This window comes from Peromyscus maniculatus, chromosome 5, assembly GCF_049852395.1.
Source record: "Peromyscus maniculatus bairdii isolate BWxNUB_F1_BW_parent chromosome 5, HU_Pman_BW_mat_3.1, whole genome shotgun sequence".
NCBI classification, from domain to species: domain Eukaryota; kingdom Metazoa; phylum Chordata; class Mammalia; order Rodentia; family Cricetidae; genus Peromyscus; species Peromyscus maniculatus.
Window position 1 is genome coordinate 469,306 of NC_134856.1, and position 25,012 is coordinate 494,317.

The 25,012-nt window shown below is 42.7% G+C and overlaps 1 pseudogene; it reads left to right on the forward strand.

Annotated features, from left to right (window-relative positions):
- Positions 1 to 15,693: 15,693 nt before the first annotated feature.
- The window catches only part of LOC102903097 (liver carboxylesterase-like), a 30,402-nt pseudogene continuing 21,083 nt past the window's right edge, over positions 15,694 to 25,012 (forward strand).

The following is a 25,012-nucleotide window of genomic DNA, read 5'->3' on the forward strand; positions in this document are numbered from 1 at the left end:
TTAAATCTAATCTCCTTTGCTTAGCCTTTTTCCTAACCCTTGACAATAACTTGTAACCAACCCCCCTAAATACTGAAAATTATCCCAGACCCAGAACCCATTAAAAAGACCAAAAAACCACCTGCCCCACACCACCTCTTTGGGAATGTGGGCGTCGTATTCTTAAAATTGCTTCCTGCTGGGTATGGGCGAAGTTTTCTTTATCCTGAAAGAAAAATTTTAGGTTAATTGTCAAATTCTAAGAGAGGTAACTATATCCTTCACTATCCAGTCTGTGTATAATGCCAAAGTTCAGGGTTTATCTCAAGTCCTTATTCAAGTAGTCTTTGAGACTGGATCATCTCAGCTAGTCATCTCAAATTTGCTCTGAGCACCTTGTAGTTCAAAGCTGATCTATGGATGATGTTTGTCAGCTTAATGATATTATTATTGTCCACGTGGAATTGTTGTTGTTGTGGGGCCCCATCTTCTTTCTGGAGACTTCAGTTGATGTTAGGCCTGGCCGTGATTTCCTGCAGAAAACTGATAAGAGACTCGAACACAAAAACATATATATGCAGCTAGCCTTTTTTCTAGAATTAGTTAGTACTCTATGTGACCATTCATATCTTAACAAAGTTTAAAATGTATATATATATATATTAATCTTGTAAATTTTGATATAAAATTTATACTTTGAGAAAAGTTTAAAGAATCAGAATAGAATCAAAGAGTTGAGATTAGTAATAGAATAGTCCCTTAATTAATTTTGCTTTTGTCCTGTACCATAGCAGAAGATGGCTCTTATTCTGGCATGATACAGGGAGTTTGCATTTTCCTTTTAACAACATGCTTGATTTTAAAGAAGGAGAGAGCCATTCTCCAACTCCAAAGTCAGCTTTAAATTTTAATTGAACTGGGACTATTAGAAAACCAAGAGTATTAAATCTTTAGAGAAAAGCAGAAACAAACATTTAGGAAGACATAAAATTTTTTTAGATAATATATACCCATACACCGTTTCACTCTGTTTCTTGGGATAGATGATTTGTCCCTTTTCTTCAGTTGTCTCATTTGTCCAGTGTTCTTCAGATTCCTTAACCTTCATTCTCCTAAAAGACAAAAACAAAAACCTTTCCCCAAGACTAATTTTGGGGATGTTCCTTTTTTGGCAAGTTATTATCTGATGAAATGAAAAGGCATGTTTTATTGATACAAGTTAGTTTAAATTGGATGTTCATGCTGGTTGATGAACTATCACCTCCTCTAATTAAGAGGTCTCTCTTGTTCAAATCGAACCTTTATCAATTTTGATGGTACCCACAGCTTATCTTCTCCTGTAGAAACAAAAGCAAAACCACGTCCCCAATGTAATACATACCCTGGTTTCCATTCTGAGGTCAGCACATCCTTAAAGTATATAGGCTGATTTAATTCTGTAGTTTTTTCTATTATCCAATGTCTCTCTGCAGCTGTTGTTCCTTTCTCATTGGCATTCAGAAAATTCAAAGTTAGAAGAGCATTATGCAGTCTATTTCTGGGGGTTTTTGTTACCCATTTCTGTTTATTTAGCATATCCTTTAGAGTTCTGTTTGATCTTTCTATAACTGCTTGACCTGTAGGATTATGTGGTATGCCTGTAATATGCTTTATATTGTAATAAGCAAAAAACTGTTTCATTTTAACAGAGACATATGATGGAGCATTGTCAGTTTTGATTTGTGCAGGTATACCCATGATGGCCATAACTTCTAGCAAATGAGTGATTACAGAATCAGCTTTTTCAGAACTCAAAGCAGTTGCCCATTGAAATCCTGAATAAGTATCGATAGTGTGGTGTACATATTTCAATTTTCCAAATTCTGCAAAGTGAAACACGTCCATCTGCCAGATTTCATTTCTCTGAGTACCCTTTGGGTTACATCCTGCTGGTAATGGTGTTTGATTGTAGAAGGAACAAGTAGGACATTTCTTTATTATTTCTTTGGCTTGTTGCCAGGTTATGGAAAAATCCTTTTTTAAACCTTTACTATTAACGTGATGTTTTTTATGAAATTCTGAGGCCTCCAGCACATTTCCTATCAATAATTTATCAATCTCTTCATTGCCTTGTGCTAGAGGGCCTGGCAGACCAGTATGGGATCGAATGTGAGTTATATATAAAGGATGATTCCTTTTCCTGATTGTATCTTGTAATTGAATAAATAGTGAAGTTAATTCTGAAGCATCAGGGATAAATTCTGCAGTCTCAATATGTAACACCACTCTTTCAGCATACTGAGAGTCAGTTACTATGTTGAGAGGTTCTGAAAAATCCATTAATACCAACAGAATAGCATACAATTCTGATTTTTGCACTGAATTATACGGACTTTGAACCACTTTACTTAAATTTTCTGATTTGTAACCTGCCTTTCCTTCTTTGTTGGCATCTGTATAAAATGTACGAACTCCAGATATGGGTTTTTGCCGTACAATTTGAGGCAAGATCCATTCAGCTCTCTTTATAAGATCAATTCTATTGCTTTTGGGATATTTGCTGTTAATTTCTCCCAAAAAATTACTGCAAGCTCTTTGCCAAGGTTCACTTTCTGTCCATAATTTTTCAATGTCCTCCTTAGTTAATGGTATGACAATTTCTGCTGGGTCTATGCCTGCTAATTGACGAAGTCTCATTTTTCCTTTGTAAATCAAGTCAGAGATTTTTTCCACATAAGTTTTTAATTTTTTATTTGGTAAAAATATCCATTCCAATATAATATCTTCCCTCTGCATTAATATTCCAGTAGGAGAACGCCTAGAAGGTAAGATAACCAAAATGCAATCCAGCTTTGGATCAATACGATTCACGTGTCCTTCATGCACTTTCTTTTCTACCAATGCTAATTCTTTCTCAGCTTCAGGTGATAATTCTCTTGGACTATTTAAGTCCTTGTCACCTTCTAAGGTTTTGAACAAATTAGTCAGTTCATCATTTTTTACCCCAACAATAGTTCGTAGATGAGAAATATCTCCAAATAATCTTTGAAAGTCATTAAGAGTCTGTAGTCTATCTCTCCGAATTTGCACCTTTTGGGGTCTAATTTTTTGTAGCTCTATTTTATATCCTAAATAATTAATAGAATCTCCTCTTTGTATCTTTTCAGGAGCAATTTGTAATCCCCAGCGAGGCAAAATTTTCTTTACTTCTTCAAACATTATTTCTAAAGTATCTGCATTTGAGTCAGCTAGTAAAATATCGTCCATATAATGATAAATTATAGATTTAGGAAATTTTTTACGTATCACTTCCAATGGCTGTTGTACAAAATATTGGCACAGAGTTGGGCTATTCAACATTCCCTGTGGGAGGACCCTCCATTGAAATCTTTTAACCGGTTGAGAATTATTATAAGTAGGCACTGTAAAAGCAAATCTTTCTCTGTCTTTTTCTTGTAAGGGTATTGAAAAGAAACAGTCTTTTAAATCAATAACTATGAGAGGCCATCCTTTTGGTAACAGAGTAGGCAAAGGCATCCCAGATTGTAGAGAACCCATTGGCTGAATTACTTTGTTAATTGCCCTAAGGTCTGTTACCATTCTCCATTTACCAGATTTCTTTTTAATAACAAATACAGGAGAATTCCAAGGGCTGGTTGATTCTTCAATATGCTGAGCATTTAACTGTTCTTCTACCAGCTCTTCTAAAGCCTGGAGTTTCTCTGTTGTTAAAGGCCATTGCTGGACCCATACAGGCTTGTCTGTTAACCATTTTAAAGGTAGAGCTGTTGGTGTCTTTGGAAGATCATCAGTTATTGTGCCCTGTTCTTGTATAATATGGATGGCTGGTGACCACTCATTAGAACAATATCTTCTAATATTTCTCTCAGTAACATGTGCTAGTTTATGATTTGTTTCTGAGATTGGAGGGATGTTAATCTGAGTATTCCATTGTTGCAACAAGTCTCGACCCCACAGGTTCATAGTTATGTTAGCCACATATGGTTTTAATTTTCCTCTCTGTCCTTCTGGACCTATACATTCGAGCCATCTTGCACTCTGTTTCACCTGAGATAATGTCCCAATTCCTAACAGTTGAACGTTTACCTCCTGAAGAGGCCAAGTTGGATGCCAAAATTCTGGTGCAATTATGGTAACGTCCGCACCTGTGTCTACCAGACCAGACAACAAAACACCATTTATTTTTATCGTTAATTTTGGTCTTTGTTCATTAATAGAAGTTTGCCAAAAAAATTTCTTTATGTTTTCTCCTGAATTTTCTATTCTCTCTGTTTCATCATTCTGACCAGCATGATTTATTCCAATAGGCATTTGGTTATTTAATCGCTCTCCAGAGCAGGCATTTCCTCTATGGCTGCCGGAAAGGTTTGAACTGGATTTGCACTGGGGGCCTGCCTGAGGCCCCTCTGGGAGTTTCCCGAAGACTGAGGCAAAGGATTACCCTGTCTGTCCTTTGTTGATCTACATTCGTTGGTCCAGTGTTTTCCCTTACCACACCTTCTGCATACTCCAGAAGGAAGGGGCATTCTGTTGCCATTGTTCCTTGAAGAAACATTGTTTCTGGAAATGACCTGTCTACAGTCCCTTTTCAAATGTCCTTGCTTTCCACATCCAAAACATCTAACACTCCTCAAACCTTTTGAAATTACTTCTCCTACCCATGTATCATCATGCTCATCAGCTTCAACATTAATTGTTTCTCTAATCCAATCTTCCATAGGTGCAGATCTTGCCCTTAATGGCCTGATTATTCTTTTGCATGCTGCATTCGAATTCTCAAAGGCCAAAGATTCAATTATTGCCTTACCAGCTTCTGAATCCGAGACCGTTCTCTTTACTGCTGAAGCCAGTCTTTGTAAAAAATCTGTAAAAGACTCTTTTGGGCCTTGCTTCACCTTTGTAAATGACTCAGATTTTTTTCCTGGTTCCTCAACTTTGTCCCATGCATTCAAGGCTGCCGTTCAACATAAAATTAGGGTTTGGACATCATATAAACATTGTGCTTGTGCTGAAGCATATTGGCCTTCGCCCATAAGCTGATCCTGGCAAACTTGTACTCCTTTATCCCTCCATTGTTTTTCTATGTTTTTAGCCTCCTCCTTAAACCAAGTCAGAAATTGAAGTCTCTGGCTGGGTTCCAGAACACCTTGTGCGAGGTCCCGCCAGTCCTTTGGTACTATCCTATTATATGTTGACCAAGTGTTTAACATTTGCTTTACATATGGGGAATGCATGCCATAAGATACTATTGCCTCCTTAAACCTTTTTAAATCCAACATTTCAATTGGAGCCCAAGTATTTTGTGTAGCCATTTGATCAGGCATCTGCTGTACTGTTACAGGATAAATTAAGGGTGACTGTGTGAAAACAGGCTTTCTTTCTGCAACCTTATGATCCCGACTTGAAACAACTTCACTGTTAATTTCTTCTGTCTGAATTTTTACAGGTTTAACAAGTTCTTCTAACGCTGTTATCCTGGCACTTAAATGGACTATCTTTTTAAATATTAAAATGTGGATTATTATAGTGATGAAGTGCATAATTCCACCAATACTAATATTATATAGTTGTTCCATTGCCAGACTGCCTAAAATTTCGAACAAAAACCAATTTTCTTCCAATGTACACATAAAACCCATTTGTTTTTTAATGTGGAAAAAAATTCTCTTTTAGATAGTTTCCTTTAAAATATCTGATATATTATGACTTACCAAATCTGCGTAGAACAGTAGAAATCCGAGGGGATTTTCAAAGCAGCCACCTAGTGTCCCAGGTGTAAATCCAGAGAGAGAGAGGAGAGAGAGAGAGAGAGAGAGAGAGAGAGAGAGAGAGAGAGAGAAAAGAGAGAACGCACAAGAAAGCGTAGCCGGCTAAAGCTTAAATGCAGCCACGTGTTCCCTCTTGTGCCAAGTCAAGGCTTGGGTCTGGCTTCCTTAAGCTCCGACCACGTGCGTTGCCTTTACAGGCAGGGCAGGTCTGAGTTGTTTGTAGCACCGGCTTTAGGCAAGCTGCTCACAGACCTAGGCCCGGGCTAGAAGTTGCTACCCGGACTAGGACGCCAGCAGCTCGGACTAACAAGCCGATCGCCGCCGGCCGCCGTGTGCCGCCGCTGCTGCCGCCGCCGCCGCCGCCGCCGCCGCCGCCGCCGCCGCGGGCCGCCTGCCGCCCTTGCGGGAAAGCGGACCTGCCGCCAAGCCAAGCAGTTTTTAATGGATTCTTGTCACGTTGGGCGCCAGATGTTGATGTAACCAACCATCTTATTAAATAAGAAACACAGAAACAATGTAAAAGAGAAAGCCGAGAGGTCAGAGCTCAGAGCTAAAATCTCACCCTTCCTCCTGCTGTCCCAGCTTCGCGAAAAAAGAGACCTACTTCCTCTCGGTTCGTATTTTTAAAGTATGTTGTTCTGCCTTCTCATTGGTTGTAAACCCAAACACATGACTGCCTCGTCACTGTCTGAATGTACAGCCCCCTAGGTCTTAAAGGCATATGTCTCCAATGCTGGCTGTATCCCTGAACACACAGAGATCTTATGGGATTAAAGGCGTGTGCCACCACCGCCACACTCTTGCTATGGCTCTAATAGCTCTGACCCTGAACACACAGATATCTATGGGATTAAAGGCGTGTGCCACCACCGCCACACTCTTGCTATGGCTCTAATAGCTCTGACCCTGAACACACAGATATCTATGGGATTAAAGGCGTGTGCCACCACCGCCACACTCTTGCTATGGCTCTAATAGCTCTGACCCTGAACACACAGATATCTATGGGATTAAAGGCGTGTGCCACCACCGCCACACTCTTGCTATGGCTCTAATAGCTCTGACCCCCAGACAACTTTATTTATTAACATACAATCAAATTAATATTTCAGTACAAATCAAAATAATATTTCAATACAATTAGATTACCACCACAGTACACTATGATTTGTTAGGAGCAAGGACTCAGTTGGGAATGTTGGAAAACGTATTCTCTCTTACTGGAAGAATGATCCAGTCCCTCCCTGCATAATCCCTGTACAGTTGCTGTCCAACATGTCTCGATATGAACATAGGGACACAGACACTCTGGTTACTGCCTGGGAGGCAAGAGAGAAGAGAGGATTCTGTCTTTTATTGAATAATGGTTTTGTGAGGAAAGGGGACCGATGAGTATGGAGTAAAGAGGCCTTCCTATTCTGAACCATTTACCTCATCTCCACGACCTTTTGACATTAAAGTCTTGAAAACAAAATTTGGAATCAAAATCATCTACACTAAGTGTGATATCTCTTGAGATGGATATGAGAATCATGGAATGAATTAATAAATATGGGGAGAAATTAACTTTTTAGATACAGGAATATCAAAAGTTAGGTCTGGGACCTGGTTTTATTCCCTCACCTTGAATGGCCTCAGGTCTTCAAGGTCATCCCTGAGTTTGGTGACCTGCTGCTGATGGAGGAAGCCATGAGGCACTGCAGACCCCCTGACCCTCCAACTAGAGTGCTAAGAGACCATGGCAGAATTCACATTTCTGATCCCTGCCCTGCAAGAAGCATATGTCCAGGTGTGGGAAGAGTCTCAAGGAAGGACAGGATCAGGAAGAACTACATCGGTTGTGCTCTGTTTTACAGCTCCAAGCTACTGTGGGGTTAGAGTTCAAGTCCTTCCACCGCAGCCTGTGCTCCCTCTGTATCCACCCCAAGTGAGCACAGCACCAAGCATAGGTGCAGAGAGCTATGCCTTATGTTACTGCTTTGTTCATCTTTCTATCAACCTATATACTGTTTATTATTTATTCATATATTGATTGACTGATTGATTGATTGATTTGAGACAGGGTCTCATTATGCTGGACAGACTGTCCTAAAATTAACTTCACAACCAGCATGACCTGAAACCAAACACAGTCCTTCTGCCTAGGGGCCTGATATTAAAGGGGTGTACAACTACTCTCTGACCTGGAAAACTGGTACCAAGTCCTTTCATTTGCAGCTTTAAACCAGTAAAACATCATCAGTGATTGATTCTTGCAGTGCCCACTCTGAACACCAGAGGGGCAGGAGAGAAATGAGAATCCTCTTTAGCCTGGACTCTACAGCTTGTCAGAGAGAAGAGCCCTTGATTTTGGTACAGATGAGCTGGGCCTGAAATTTCCACAGGAGCCCGAAGGCATTACTGAGCTCCTGCTGTATACACACCTTTGTGAGGTATGCACTTCTGCTGATGGACAGGACGGTTCTCTGAGGGGCTTTAGATGCTAAGTAGCTCTTTCAAATTGGAAAGCTTTATTGTCAAATGATTCCTGTTCAATCTAATTTTCCTTTTACCAGCATATCTTGATAAGTTGTCAGAAGATGAGATAAGCAACAACAGCAATTGAAGTATGATAATAATTCTTTCCCTGGAAAAATTTAGCTCATGGTTCTTTATGTTAACCATTGCCTGGTCTCTGCTCCCTGTAAACTGTTGACTGCTTTCTGGTGGAACAGTTTGGAAACTACATAGATTTTAAAAACATCAGGGCCCTGGCCATCTATCTTAGTTAGAGTTTCTATTGCTGTGAAGAGTCACCATGACCATGGCAACTCTTATAAAGGAAAGCATTTAATTGTGGTAGCTCATGTACAGTTCAGAAGTTCTGTCCATTATCATCAAAGCAGAGAGCAGAGCAGTATACAGACCGAAATGGTGATGCTACATCTTGATCAGAAGACAACAGGAAGTAGACTGTAACACTGAGTGTGATTTGAGCTTACATGAGACCTCAACGCCTGCCTCCACAATGACACACTTCCTTCAACAAGGTTACACCTATTCCAACAAGGTCACATCTCCTAATATTGCCATTCCCTTTGAGGGCTATTTTCTTCAAACCACCACATTCCACTCCTTGGCCACCAAAGGCTTCTGGCCATATCATAATGCAAAAATGTATTCAGTCTAACTTCAAAAGTCCACACAGTCTATCAGTCTTAACAATGTTTTCAAGTCCAAAGTTCAAAGTGTCTTCTGAGAATCATGCAATCTTTTAACTGTAATCCCCTATAAAATAAAATTTTAAAAAATCACAAACTTCCTCCATATAATGGAACAGGATATATATTACCATTCAAAAACATAGGGAAGGGAGCATACTAAGGAAATACTGGAAGAAAGCAACACCAAAATCCAGCTGGGCAAACTCCAAATTCTGTATCTCCATGTCTGATTTCAGAATGCTCTCCAGATCTCTAATTCCATACAGTTTTGCTGATTGCAACACACTACCTCCTCGTGCGCTGGTTCCATTCCCTGTTAGCAGCTTTCTCTGCAGGTATCCTGTATCTCTGGCACATCCAACATATTGGAATCCCCAGGCAATTGAGGCTTCAACTTCACAAGTTTGTGAAATGACCTCCCTTGGCCTCCATTCAGGGACACTCCTGATACATGCCTGGCTTCACAAGTCTGTCTGTGATGTGTAGTCTGCCACGCATTTTTGATAAACAGTTAAAGCTTCTAACAGAACAACTTTGCCAGACTCCTGGGTCAGAGATCAGTACCTGTAGGGAGTCTAAAGATCTTTTGCTATGGTGTGTGTCAAGGGTGTGAGGTGGGAGAGGGAGGAATGCACACGTGTGTCTAGCAGAAGACATCCTTGCCCCTGGCACCATGACTGATGGCTTCTGCATGTATAGAAGTAACTTCCTGTTTTCCACAACTCCTCCTGAACAACAGTAACTCTTCTCTACATTCCATGTGATGAATTTTCATTGAATTTCAACTCTTGGACCTCTCTTTGTTTGTTTGTGTGTGTGTGTGTGTGCTTAAAATTCTCATGCCCACCAATTCAACCTGTCTTTTATTTTGTCATTGTCAATGAGGCCAAAATGTCTTCAATATGCCTTTTGTTTCCCCAAAGCATTTTCTCTGTTATTAAAGATGGTGCTTCCTGTGTCCTTTAGACCCTAGGGTCTCATGCTACTTCTGTCTCTGACTGACTTTTCCTCTTCGTTCACCACTGTACAAAGGCAAAGTCCCCTTGTTTCAATCACTGCTGAACACCGAACATAAGGCACCATGACCTTTGCATGAAAGTAGAGACTCCTGTGTTGTCTGTCCTGGACACCAGGGCACAGATGAGGGGAATACTAAGCAGAGGTTCAGCAGCTGAGCTCTTGGATACCATCCCCCATCTCAAGAATCCTTCTATGCCCTCCTGCACTGTTTTATGTTGCTATAGTTTGCACCTGCTTATGGTTTAGGAACACTGTAGCTCTTCCTATCATGTCCTATAAGAGGAACCACTGGAGACTAGCTGCCATCCAGCATAACGTCCTTGAGATTCCCTCCTGTCATTGCAGAGTCTCAGCTCCATTTACCCCTCAGCATCTGCAGCCTGAGTCACTTCCATGTTAAGACTCTTCTTTGGTGGGGAGAAGCCATGTTTCTTGACTCATTATGTAACCCAGGCTGCAGTTACCCTTACCATCTTCCTCCATAAGCAGAAATACAGAAACCAACCCACATGGCCTTTGAGCTCAACTTGCTCTATTTTTGTGAAAAGCAAGATTGTTAATGCTCACAGGACTCTGGATTCTGGGCCTGCTAGAAGATGTGGGATATGAAATGTTTTTTAAATACCTAAATGGATGCAGTGAGTTTAGGTGTGTTATAATATGAGAGAGAGAGAGAGAGAGAGAGAGAGAGAGAGAGACAGACAGACAGACAGACAGACAGACAGACAGACAGACAGACTGACTGACAGACAGACAGAGACAGAGAGAGACAGAGAGCATGAATTGGATGGGAATTTGGGAGGAATTGGTCTAGAATGGGGAGTAAACATGATTTAAATATGTTTGTCTGTATATTTAATTATCAAAGATTAAAGTATACATCCTGGATAAATAGTTGAGAAATAGAGCACTTGTCTCACATGTATAACAGCCTGGATTCAGTATCCTGTTTGCACGTCAGATATTTGGGAAAATTGACACATCAGAGGTGATTGGATGTCAAAATCTCATGTCCATCTGTTAATAAGCTTTAAGTATTCTCATGTATATAAGTATCTTGTAAAACATTTGAATTGCCACAGCCCTAGTATCTTAGAAAGTTTATGTGACCATAACAAAAATTATCATAAGCTGCAAGCTCAGGTCTATGGCAGACACATGTGGTCTAGCTACTTGGAAGACCAAGGCAGGTGGAATATATGAGCTCAAGAGTTAAAGGTCAGCCTGTAACATACACACACACACTGCATCACAATTGCATATATTCATAGATTGATACATGTAACATACATACATGAGTTTGTATATATCATAACCTATGTGGCTTAAAACCAATAGGAATTTGTTCACAATTTTGAAGACCATGAATTCCAAAATTAAGGTAAAATCAGGTATGCTATATATTGAGAGCTAGCTTTCTCATCCAAAGATTGTCATTTTTCATTACACTGAGCTGATGGAACAAATAATGATGCCCATGATGGGAGCTTCCTCGTGGCCAGACTCTTAATATCCTCATTGTAGCGTTCAGATTTGAGCTGACCTGATAATAGATGCCACAGAGACAGAGGACAAGGTCAGATACAGAATGGAAAAGGCATGCTGGTAATTCAGGTAGGCTATATCAACAGGAATAGATTTGCTGAGTCCCAGCACAAGTGTGTTTAACTTTGGAAGAAGAGGTCAGCCTGTCTTTCACCATGACTATGCCCATCTCCTCTGGGCATGCATGTGTGAGCATGCCAGTGACTCCCTGTCTTTGCCACCACTGAGTGTATGCATATGCAGTAGTATCTCTATGAAGAAGACTCTTTAGACTTTAGTCCACCTCCCTCTTCCTGTCTACAAATGAAAGGTTCCATTACACCCCCTCCACACACACAGAATTTGAGTCTTCTTCATTCTACATGTTCACTATGATCTCCACCATCATCAGTGAAGAGCCTCTGAATGATGGTGTACTGGGTGACAGAGCACATAGGGATGTTACCCCACATCATGCTACACACCAGCCAAGGATTAAGAGGACACACCAGACTTTCTTGGTAATGTAAAGAAGCTACTTCCATGTCTTTGAGCTTGGAAGAATCTGGTGGAGTGGTCCTTTCAGTTCCAAAATCCCAGATGTTCACCAGAGAGTTGAGAACATCTGCATAGATAGGTCCTGAACACACAGAGAGTATGGAGGGGAGACACTTAATCTATAGCATTTATGGATGGGATGATTACTATATTCCACATTGCACAGGGAACAGACAAAAGATAAGACTATCTTTTAGCCTTGGATCAGTAGATGGTCGGAGAAGATCCCTTCCTTTGAGTCTAGGAGGGTAGTTGCCAGATACTTTTATTGGGGACTTGAGCTCCTGCTGCACCCATGCATCTGTGAGGTCTCCATTTCTGCTGACATACAGGACACTTCACCAACTGGTCTTTAGACTTTCAGTAGCTGTGTCATTTATTTTATTAAGGAATTTTTAATTCATTTTACTTACCAACCACAGATCCCCCTCTCTTCCCTCCTCCCACTCTTCTAGCCTTCCCCTCACTAGCCCATCCAATATTTTCTCCTCCAACATGATAAGGCCTCCCATGGGAAGTCAGCAGAGCCTGGTACATTCGGCTGAGGCAGGTCGTAGCCATTCCTACCATATCAAGGCTGTGCAAGGTGCCCAACATAGGGAGTGGGCTCCAAAACTCCAGCTCATGCACCAGAGATGGATCCCAATCTCACTTCCAGGGGCCCCTCAAGCAGATCAAGCTACACCATTGTCTCACTTATGCAGAGGGTCTAGTCCAGTCCCATGGTTGCTCCACAGCTGCTGGTCTAATGTTCATGAGTTCCCACCAGTTTGGTTGTCTCTGTAGGTTTCCCCATTATGACCTTGATGCCTCTTGCTCATAGAATCCCACTTCTTTCTCTTTGACTCCTGGAGCTGGGCCTGGTGTTTGGCTGTGGATCTCTGCATCTGCATCCATCAATTACTGAATTAAGGCTCAATGATGACAATTAGGGTATTCACCAATCTGATTACTGGAGTAAGCCAATTCAGGCACCCTCTTTTGCTACTTTTGCTAGTAGTTTAAGCTGGGGTCATCCTTGTGGATTTCTGGGAACTTCCCTAGCACCCAGTTTCTCTCTATCCCCATGATGTCTCCCTCCATCATGCTATCTCTTTTGTTGCTCTCCACTCCCACTCTGTTCCAGCTCTACCATTCCATTCCCTTATGTTCTCTTCCTCCATCTATTGCCCCCATCCCCAGTGTCACTTTTTAGAATCTCTGATTCTGTCAATGATTTCTATGCACCCAAATTTGCCTACTTACCAGCATAGATGGGCAAATTTTGCATAAAAATATGAGCTATGCAATCATTTCCACATAAGTATGAGTCTCCTACTTTGACCTGAAGAAGTTCCCATGAGCTCCTCTCTGTCAGTCATTGCCTGGTCTCTGCTCCAGGGCAACCACTTTCTGATGGTTCTGTTTGGAAACTGCATATAACTTAGAAACATCAGAGTTCTAGCTATCCTATGTCAGAAAAGGATTCCTATGTGACTGGTCCTGTTACTGACTAAGAGGTCCTGAAGATTCAAGTGTGCTGTATTTGGTTAACACTGTCTTTCCATATATGCACACAACGTATTTTACCCAATCCCTAGTTGATGCACACTTGAATGACCTCATTTTCACTACTCTTATTGAAGCTCTTATGACCTTTGGAAGTATGAGTTTTTGTGATAGGTTTTTTTCAATTGTTGAACTAAAGACCTGGGAGTAGAATTACTCAATCACAGAATAAATGTGTTTAACCTTTAAAAGAGCTGTCTAACTGATGTCTATAATGACCATATCATTTTATATCTTCTCCAGTGGTGTATGTAGTGCCAGTAGCTCCATGTCTTTGCCAACACTTGGCTTTATGGGTCTTAAATCTGATTATTGAGCAAGGATATAGTAGTATCTCATTGAAGGAATTTTCATGGCCTTGATTCTTTACATTCTTCTCTATCTATCTATCATCTATCTATCTATCTATCTATCATCTATCTCATCTCTTTTTTTATCATGTTCTCCCTACTCACTCCCTGCCTCCCTCCACAGAATAGAAGCTAAGCATATTCTTCATTCACATTTTTACTGTGGCCATGGCCATCTTCAATATAGGGCCTCTGGGTGATGGTGCAGTTAGTAGCAGAGCACACAGGGATTCTTCTAGCTGAGCTACAAACATGTCTGGGATTAAAACGCACAGAGATGCCCAAGGTCCATTGAGAATCTATTTTCTTCATCACAAGATTGGAGGAACTGACAACTTCTCAGCACTCATGGCCCAGCTCTTCCTTTGGTTGGAAACTTGGAGTAGAAAGAACACCTGCCAAGAAAGGCTAAGACCACAGAAAGGACAATAGTGCATTGGTGGGGTGACACTGAATCAAAGGAATCACCGTTGATTGGAGGAGACAGGAAAAGGTGAGCTGTGCTGTGCCAGGTAAACAGCCAGACAGACACCAAAGAAAAAGTCCCACAGTGCCATGCTGTTGGACTATAACTATTATTTAGATAATAATGAAGATAATTTGGAGACAAGGTCAATTCTCAGGTGGCAGTAAAGGTGACTGACACTGACCCCCACACCACTTCCTCTAGGAAAGCAGTCTGGACTGAATATGGACTTCTGATCCCGCATCCTTTGATATATCATGTCAGCATTTTATTGTGATTCTGAAACTTCTATTTACAGACTTTTATCTCAGATTTATCATGGGTTCTGATAAATTATTCATAGGAGTCAATATCAGATTGACTCCAGTGTTGGGGCCAGCAATTCCCCTTAAATGCTTGTCATATGGTTATATATGATATTTATCAAGGGGTGGTAAGTGAACATTCCTCCAATCCTGATGATGTAAGTTTGACTTTGGGCTCCATATGGTGGAATTAGAATATAGACTTCCACAAATTGTCCCTTCACTTCCATATGTGAGCCATGGTCTGGGAGAATACACACACACACACACACACACACACAAAAAAAAAAAATTAAATAAATAAACACAAACAATTAAAAATATTTGTTAAATGGGTAAATAACCATGAGGTTGATCTTGGCAGGAACTGACCACTAGAGGAGATACAACATGAGGGTGGAGTGAATAGGAGCTTTGGACTTTAAAGGACCCAGAATAGTAGTGTGTTTTGGTCAAACAACTGTGACTTAACAGGGAGGTGGCCAAGAAGACCCTAAGTTAGTTGTAGGGACTAGGGAGTCTGGAAGCAGGCTCAGTAAACTGAGTCCTCAAAGCACAGAGGAGTCTTGAGGATGAAGGTCACAGTCAGAGCTCCTGCATTTTCCTGTCTCTCCTGTGATGTCTTGAGTGAGTAATTACTCAGAGAAGCCCTCTGACTTCTTCCTCTTTGCCCAGGAATGAGGATTGGGTTCCTGGTATCCCAGAAGATCTTCAGAATCCATGGTGTGCCTTTCCATGAGGACAAAGAGAGAATAGAAATAGCAGAGGTGACTTGCCCTGCCTCCTGGCCATTGCTTCTATCATTCTGACTAAACAGTTTTCCTACAATGAGGACTTTGCCCCACCACACCAAGTTCCCACCTACATCCTTTGGACTTAAACTTGCCTAGAAAAGTCCCACAGATTGTGCTTCCTGTTTGTGTAATGTGGGAGTCCTATGTAGCAGCACAGACTACAGTCTGAGAGCTGATCATGCCACTGAAACAACTTCATAGCTGGCTGAATGCTATGGTCTTTGGGCTCCTGCTTCTCCTCCTCCATGTGCAGGGGGAGGCTCACTAAGCTGGCAATGGGGAAATGACTAGAGTCAGAGCTGCCAAATTCTCCATGTCAGAGCCTGAACTTGTGGGAGAGTTCAAGTTCCTTGGCCTGTCCTACCCCATTGTTCCTACTCTGCCTCCTCTCCTTTGGTTCCAAGTTCCTGTCCTGGCAAGGTTCATATATTGTGACATTAACAGGAAGTCGATAGCACACAGCAGCACAGACTCAGGACTGGGAGCTAAGCATGCCTTCAGACAGACTTCCTGGATGGCTGAATTCTCTGGCCTGTAGGCTTCTGCTTTGTAGCTAGAGTTTTCCGGCCTTGCCCACAGTCAGGACAAATCTCTGTCACCCGCCAGTCCCACAGCCGCTCAGACCCAACCAAGTAAACACAGAGACTCACATTGCTTACAAACTGTATGGCCGTGGCAGGCCTCCTGTCAACTGTTCCTATATCCTAAAGTAACGCACCTCTACAAATCTATACCTTGCCACGCGGCTCGTGGCTTACCAGCATCTTCACATGCTGCTTGTCCTGGCAGTGGCTGGCAGCGTCTCCTTCTGCCTTCCTGTTCTTTTATTTCTCCTCTGTTAGTCCCGCCTATACTTCCTGCCTAGCCACGACCAATCAGGTTTTATTTATTGACCAATCAGAGCAACTTGACAAACAGACCATCCCCCAGTACAGCCAAGTGCAGACCATCTCAGACACCTGCACTCAGGCCCATGGTCCTAATCATCCTCTATGCAAACCTGCTGGGTAACGCCACAAGGAACCCAAGAAGGGCTCCCACAGAACATACATTAACATCCCACAGCACTGCTTCTCTTCTCTGTGCACAGTAAGCCTATCCAGGGAGGAATGGGGACCCATGTCCAAGCTATCAAAACTTGATAAGAGTTGTTGACTGAGATTGCAGGAGAAAAAGTACCAGAGAGGAAAGAGCCAGTGGAGATGGCAGTGTGGGAAATGTGAATCTCCTAATTCCCTACAAAAGTCCACAGTCTAGCCCCTCTACCAAACAAGGGGTATGGAGACCAGAGGACCTCCAATACTGAGAAGCTACCCCAGCATGATGGGCTCTCAGTTGTGTTGGATTTAATGTCAAGGGATAGAGGAACAGAGGAGACATTTCCTCTCTGTGTGTCTGAAACTGTAGCTGCTACTGACTTGGGTAATAACAGCATAACTTCATGATGCTGAAGGGTCCTCGTGTGTCACTCTCAGAATAGAGAAGTGTCGTGGTACTCTATAAAGGCCCTGCACAAGGTACTGGCTGCCACTAAGATATGCAAACAGTCCAGTCCTACAACCTACAGTTGTACCTAGAAATCTGGGTTCCCTTCTCCATGTTCCTTATCTGGGGCTTGGTTTCTGGGGCAATTAGCATGTGCTTTGGGTGAGTCAACAATTTTCAGGTCCTTATCAGAGCTGAGTCAGGAGGGCACTGTGCTCAGTGTGTGTGTGTGTGTGTGTGTGTGTGTGTGTGTGTGTGTGTGTGTGTGTGTGCAACCCTAGGTGCCTCTTACCACAAATCCTCCTAGTGTGAACTCTGGTGACCTCTAGACATGCATCATCACTAAGGAGGCTGCACTCACCTCAGCCTGAGACTCTTCCCAGTTTTTGCCAGAGGTCTGGGAGGTCACCAGCACCTTCTAGAAAGGAGGTTCTGCCAGATTCACACATGGCTGTTATTTTAAATGTTGTTTGTTTGAATGTTTGGATTCAGAATCACTGACAACTATAAGATGAAAAAGACGTGTCCCATCCCTTCTATCCTTCCCAGGCCTGTCTCATCCACAGGGGCAGCAAATGACAGAGTCTGACTTATAGTGCCCAGGATTACTCAAGAAGAGAAGTGTGATCTGGGTGTAGTTACACAACTGCAAATTAAGCACCCAGGAGGTTGAGACAGGAGGATCTCCAACTGTAAGACCAGTCTGGGCTACCGAGGAAGACCTCGGGTCAAGAAAATAAAGAACAAACAAACAAGCAAACAAAGGAAAGCAGTCAATGAAATTTCTTCATTTGTGTTCGATTTTACCAGTTGGTCATAAACGCTGTCCCTGTTCTGGGTTATGGCCTACAGCCTCTAGTGGGAAGGACAGGTTACCAGGTTTCATGTGAACTTTATAGAGAGCTTTTCTGTGAGGATGAAACATTGTGCATGCAGCTAGGCTACATGGGATAATGTTCAGTGTGACCGAATAGTCCCTATACTGGCTCCCATAGAGTTGATGAAAAGGAGACTGTGTCATTGGCACATATGTGGCTCTGTGCAGGAAGCTCATAGGGCTGAGTAATATCTTTGAGTCCCATGGTGCCTAAATGAGTCTGGTGAATGGACTAGACCTGGAGGTACCTCAATGAAGACTGTAAGGCAGAAAATATGTAAAGGCTGTGTTTTCAGTCTAGGGTCTTTGATGAGGCCAAGAAGAGGGTAGAAAGGACAGAGCAACCAAAATGGCTGATTGGGCAGACTAACCCATTTGTCACCTCTTTATTTCCAGGCCAGGACTCATGCAGGCCCATCAGGAACACCCACACCAGACAGGTGCAGGGTAGCCTTGTCCACTTGGAGGATATCAACATGGGAGTCCACACCTTCCTGGGAATTCCCTTTGCCAAGCCACCTGTAGGACTTCTGCGGTTTGCTCCTCCTGAGCCCCCTGAACCGTGGAATGGTGTGAAGTATGGAACTTCTTATCCTGCCATGTAAGCTCTTCTGGGGCCCAGTAGACTCCAGGCCTGTGAGTGGGCTTGTGAGCGATGTCTTGGCTGCAGTGATTCCAACCTCTCAATCCCACATCCAGTTCCCCTTCTTCATGGAGTAGGGGGATTCCCACTACATTTTCCCAAGGGCCTGCTCAAATTCTGAATGGAACAGCCAGTTACAGGCTCAAGGTTCAGTGCTTGGCACCCACAAGAAGCTACCCTTGAGTACTGCAGATGGGAGCACAGGCACATTTGTCCTGAGAGTCAGGTTATGTCCTGTGTCTCTGACACCAGGGGAAATGTCTCTGGGAGGAGATCAGGCTCCATCACTTAACCAGAAAAAGAACTCCTGAGTTTTATCACAGAGACTGAAAAGTCCTAAACAGTGAAGCAATGGCCCCCAAGGACTGCACCCTCCACAGTCACTGTGCCAACCATATGAGCAGATGTCATTTGACAAGAGCAAGTGCATGTGCTGACAATGAGGAGGCCTGTGGGAGAGATGTGGAACCCTGAAAATGGAGACTTTAGATGAAGGAGGTCTTACTACCTTGTGGAAAACTAATTCATATTCGTTTATGCAATAGCACTGTAGGGGCAACTCACCTGTTTCAAGCCTAATGGAGACTGAGAAAAGTGGTAAAAATGTCAAAACCCATAGTTAAAGGCTGCCATGGAGACTCACAGGGCCCTCAACTTCCTGACTTCCCAACAAGTAGGACATAAGATCACCCAAGTATCTAGTTGGAGGTCTGGGCTCCATTCCAGCTTTCCCAGAGCTTGTGGACTTTATCTGTGGAGGAGTGACTTTATTTGTTTATTTATTTATTTATTTATTTATTTAATCATTTATTTGTTTGTTTGTTTGTTTGTTTGTTTAGTGTACTTAGGTGTTTTAATGCATGTATGCCTTTGCTTCATGTGCATTCAGTGCCCTCAGATCCCCTGAGACTTGAGTTACAGGTGTTGTGAGCTGTTATGTGGTTATGTGGGTTCTGGGGATCTAATCTGGGTCCTCTGGAAGAGCAGTCAGTGCTCTTAACCACTGAGCTATCACTCCAGCCCCAAGAGGGACTTTAGCAAGTGACCGCATATTTCTAGCAGTTTTCTAGGAGCAAATCTGCCCAGGTTCTGGCTCTAACTAATACTCAGTCCTTGGAATAGTTAATTGGTTATCATTGTCAATAGGTGTCATAGCAAGACATATGCTCCCATTGCTGCAATATCTCCTAATAAAGGAATAAAGGATGGTCAAGATGGAATGGCCTTTTTAGTTTTAGCTGCATCACTTTTTTAAGTTGATAAACTCCTGATGCAACCACATCAAATCTAAGGAGTCCTTAGCATCACCATACCATGGTTCATTAACATTAACAGGTTAACATTATAATTCTAGTGTGAATATTACTATACACAATTAAAATTCTCACAAATTTACATCCAAAAGCCAACTCATAATAGAACTATCTACACTTCATTAACTTTAGCAAACATCCGAAAGCAATTTCTTAATAGAACCTTTTGTATTTCTTGCTAACAAAACATGGGGTACATTAATACAGGCTAACATTATCCATACAAAGAACAAGAAAATGTTTTTTGCATTTGAGCTGCTCCATTACAGCAGCAAAATCTTTTATTCCAACCATACTCATCAGTTCTATTTTTTAATTAAAGAGACTGTGGAGTATAAAAACTCCCCCTTATTATATATTTTTTGAAGCTTCATCTTGAGCCTGGATAGAAAAAAACTGAAACGTCTCCATTTCTACACAGAACAGTTCCTTTTCTAAACAGTTCCTTTCTTACACAAACCAGTCCATGAGTCACCACAGTTAACAAAGCATATATGCATACACAAAACAGTTGCATTGCAACGGAACCACTCCTGTCCATCCTATTTCTTAAGTCTGAAAAGTTCAACAAGCCCGTTCTAATACCAGTCTTAACATCCTACTGAAAGCTCAAGATCAGGGCCTGGCTCTTCAGCTTCTCTGAAGTCTTTGTATAGCTGTCCATGTCATAATGAATTTGAAGTGAAAAGCTCCCAATATGAAGCAACTCACAACCCAAAATGTGTTGCAGTTCCCTTGAATGCAACAACCCGGTCCAAACAAGAGTCTCTAAAACTTCGCTCTCAGCTCTAGTTACCTGCCTTGCCTGTGGCCTTGCATCCTTTGTGCACTGCCTTGCTTGCACAGCCAAATGCCGCCCTCAGGGCAGCTCCATCGCTCTGCCTCACCCTGCCACTGGGAGCTCCTGGCTGGCCTGGCTTTCAGTGCATCTCCGAGGTTCAGCCTGGAGCATGGCTCTGCCTCACTTAGCAGTTCCTGCTCTGCATTGCAGGACCCTCTGCTCTCCATTGCAGGGAGGATTTCAAGACCTCCACTGTCCTCTCCACACCTGGGCACATCTCATCTGGGTGTTCTGTCAGCCAGCCCTCGGGTCCGCAGCACTACCTCCACCACTGTTTCACCCTCGAGGGATGCTGCCTCATCTTTACAGGGACCCTGGTCTCCCCGGAACACACTCAGACTTGGAGGCACCTGCTCCCTGGCTCTCCTGATGTGCTCCCCATGGACATTTTCCCCCCAGAAGCTTTGTCTCTCATGCAGCGGCCAAGGTGCCCTGCTCACTCACCCTCCAGCTGCCCACTTGGCTCTCCATGTGAGCTCTCCCAGGGCATTTCTGCTCGGCTCATCAAGGTTGCAGAGCATAGCCTCCAGCCATGTCAGTCCTCATAAACACCCTAGCTGACTGTGCTCTCCTCACTGTGGCTCTTCCATGGCAGAAAGCACACAGACACTCCTCGCTACTTGTGCTGGCTCTCTCAGCATCCGCTGCCTGTAACTTGCTGATGCCTCGTGCGTCTCAGTGATACTGATGCTAGGTCAGCTGCTGCTCTTGTTGCTGCTGCTTACAGTAGGGGCTCCTGAAGCCACTCTCAGACTGCCAAGTCTGCAGTAGCTGCTTGGTCCTGGACTCTGATTTCTGCATCTCAGGCCCCATGCTGGGCAAAACCTACTCTACTCTAAGTTACTTTCTTTCTTTCTTTTTTTTTTTTAAAGATTTATTTATTTATTATGCATACAATGTTCTGTCTGCATGTATGACTGCAGGCCAGAAGAGGGCACCAGATCTCATTACAGATGGTTGTGAGCCACCATGTGGTTGCTGGGAATTGAACTCAGGACCTCTGGAAGAGCAGCCAGCGCTCTTAACCTCTGAGCCATCTCTCCAGCCCTCTAAGTTACTTTCTATTAAACCTTCACAATATTCCTTTACCTAACTTTTGTGACTTACTTATATATAACTTTACTCCTAAATATATATATATATATTTGCTGGAACCTATTATTACCCTGTTCTATATTTACAATTTTACTCCCAAAGTGAAGAAAATCACTGTACCCCAATAATTTTTTGAGCATACCCACTTATCCTGTGGTGTTCCTTCTCTTTATCCTCCATACCCAAGCTTCACATTCAGTTGCCATATGGGAGCCCATGGGAGACCAGCTCCCACCTTTCCCCATCTTTTGATGAGTTCTTAGGTGGAGGAGAGAGGGATAAGGAAATATTAGGTAGAAAGATAGAAATATAGATGGAGAGAAAAGACAGAGACACAGGATAGCTAAGGGAGGACCCTGGGTCAATACCCACTTGCCCAGTCCTTTATTCAAATGGGCTTTTTATAATATGTTAGGGGAAGAGGCAAAAGACTTTCTCCTTGCAAGATCAAAGCACAGTGTACAGCCAAGTGTAAACCCTTCCAAACACCTGGTAAACACACCTGTGGTCAAATCATCTCCTTATGCAGCCCTGCTGGGTAAAGCAAGCTCAGATTCTCTGACCTTGAGTAAGGTCTCACAAAGAGACACCTTTGTGACACCTAAAATGAATCCCCTCATGACAATGTATTCGTGTGAGCAGCAATGGATATCAAGCTTCCTTCATCCCCCACTGTACCCGCATCTCTTACTCCCTTCTTTACCTCAGCTCCTCCTCATCCTCTTTCTCCTTTTCTCCAAGTTCCAAATCTCTTCATGTGAATCAGAAGCTTTGTAGAAGATTGACTACACTGGAGTCTCTCAGCAAGCCCTCTATTTCTTACATCTATAAGTGGCTTATGGAACACCTACCTCATTAACCACAGCCCTAGTATCTTAATAATTTTCAAATGTCAAAAACAATTCATGATTAGCTGTAATCTGAGTGCTGTGGTAGATATAATCCCATATACAAGTGAAACTGAGGGAAGAAGATTTCATGAGCTCAAGAGTTCCATAAGGACGTGTATCTAAATACACATGAGTGCAATACATATACATGTGAGTATGAATCATGAGCTATATGGCCTATAAACAGAAATTTGCTCCCAAGATTGGTGACCATGAAGTTCATGGTCATGATGCCAGCCTATTTTCTATGTGGTGAGGGCTAAATCTCTGGGTCAAACATTGCTGATGTTTGGTCCCTAATCAGAAGACACAATTGTGCTCATGACATGGCCACTAACTAAAGGTCCCAGTCAATAATATCATCACACTGGACAATAGGCTTCAATATATAAATATGAGGCATAAATTTTTTAGAACAAGCACCTAAAAGTCCCATACTAACTACCAAAGTAGCGAACAACTGAAAATGTCTCCATCTAGCTCTGTAAATTAAATATTATCTATAATTGGCATTCAAAATAATTCATCTATTTCTCTTCCAAAGTGGTTTCTTAAAATGAGAAACAGGTCTAGGCATGTCCATTAGCACTTCAAGTGGTGAGGTGAGGCTACAGAAGAACTTTGTTGTTGTTGTTGTCTGCTGAGTATTGATGTATATGGAAATTTCAATAAACACTCCATACACACAGAAATGCACCAAGCAGCATTTTATCTTGGAAAAGCATCAATGCATGTCCTTTGAATGGTGTTCTGTAAGAGACAGAAGACATTTCCCCTTGACATGATGTCGGAGCACAGCTTTGAATGAAGCACCAGGATACACAGAAAATGGAGGAACTGGTGCCTTCACCCAGAGATGGGAGCATCTCTCAGGGTATCTCTCAGCCCCACAGCCCACCAATTCCCTAGGTCAGAAAATTCAGAATAAAGAGAGCATCTGTCTTCAAGGTCTGGAACCACAAACTGGATAAGAGGACATTGGAGGGGCTACAGTGGAATGACAGCAAACCTTGCTGACTGGAGGAGGCAGGAGAAGCCATGGCTGTGCCCTGCTAGGAGAAAGGAGGAAGTTCTGCTATGCCAGGCTGTAGGTGCCCAAGACTGTTGGGGAGTGGAAAGATGGAGACAAAACCAATACTCAGCTGGCACTTGTGGTATTTTGAATATATTTGGCTCCCATAATCTCACAGGGAGTGACACTATAAGGAGGTGTGGCTTTGCAGGAGTGGATATGGCTTTGCTGGAGGAACTTTCTCATTGTGTGGGAAGGCTTTGATACCACCCAGTGAATCAGTCAACTTCCAGCTCCTTTTTGTCTAGATGTCACCAACACCATGTATGTCTATATCCACTACACTCTCTGTCATGATGATAGGACTGAACCTCTGAAACTGTAAACAAGCCACTCCAATTAAATGTTTCACTTTATAAGAGTTGCCATGGTCATGGTGTCTCTTCACAGCAATAAAAACCCTAACTAAGACAGAACTTCAGTTTGTCTAAACTGATCCCATACCACACCCTCCAGAAAGTCAGGCTTGGCTAGGTTGGAGCTGCTCCTGACCCTGTATTCTTTGATGTAACCTGCCAAGGTTCTTTGTGATTCTGAAGCTCCTTTTTAGAGAACTGTGTGAAAGGGTCTGAAAGCCTAGCTAATCCCAGGGACTAGAAACAGAATGACCCCATTAAACATTTGTTAAGTAGGTAAAGAACTGTGAACTTGATCTGTGTAGGAGCTGGAATGAGCATAAGGCAGTATGGAGATGGAGTTGATAGGGGAGAGGTACTTCAGAGGTGCCAGGTTTGCAGCGTGTTTCAATGAAACAGCTGTGATTGAACAGGGAAGGTGATGTGTAGACTCAAAGTCATGACTGCAATGGATGAGGGCCCCTGAAGGTGAATTCAGGAAACTGTAAGTTCTGGAAGCAAGGAGAAGTTTTCAGGGTGGTGGCCATGCACATGTGGTTCTCTTCGATCCATGTCACCTTTCTCAGAGCTGCATCCCATTCTCCACCTGTGACATCCTGAGTATGCATCTACTAGAAAGCGTCCTGATATTTCCAGTTACAGCTTGCTGCAGCCTCCTCTTCACTCCAACACCTGCCCTGGGCTTGTTACTAAAAGGACTGTGAACACAGTGACTCCAGGTTAAAGGGAGAATTTCTGGCATTCTAGAAGGACCTTGGGAGCCTTGTTCTGCCTTCCACAGACACTAAGGGCAAAGCAGGAATGGTGGATGTGGCTTGGCCCTATCTGCTGCCTACTGTCTCTTGTAACCTCTGCCTTGTTAGTTCAGATCAATGACCTTGCCCTGTCCCAGCAAACTCTCCACCTACTCCACTTTGGATCCAAA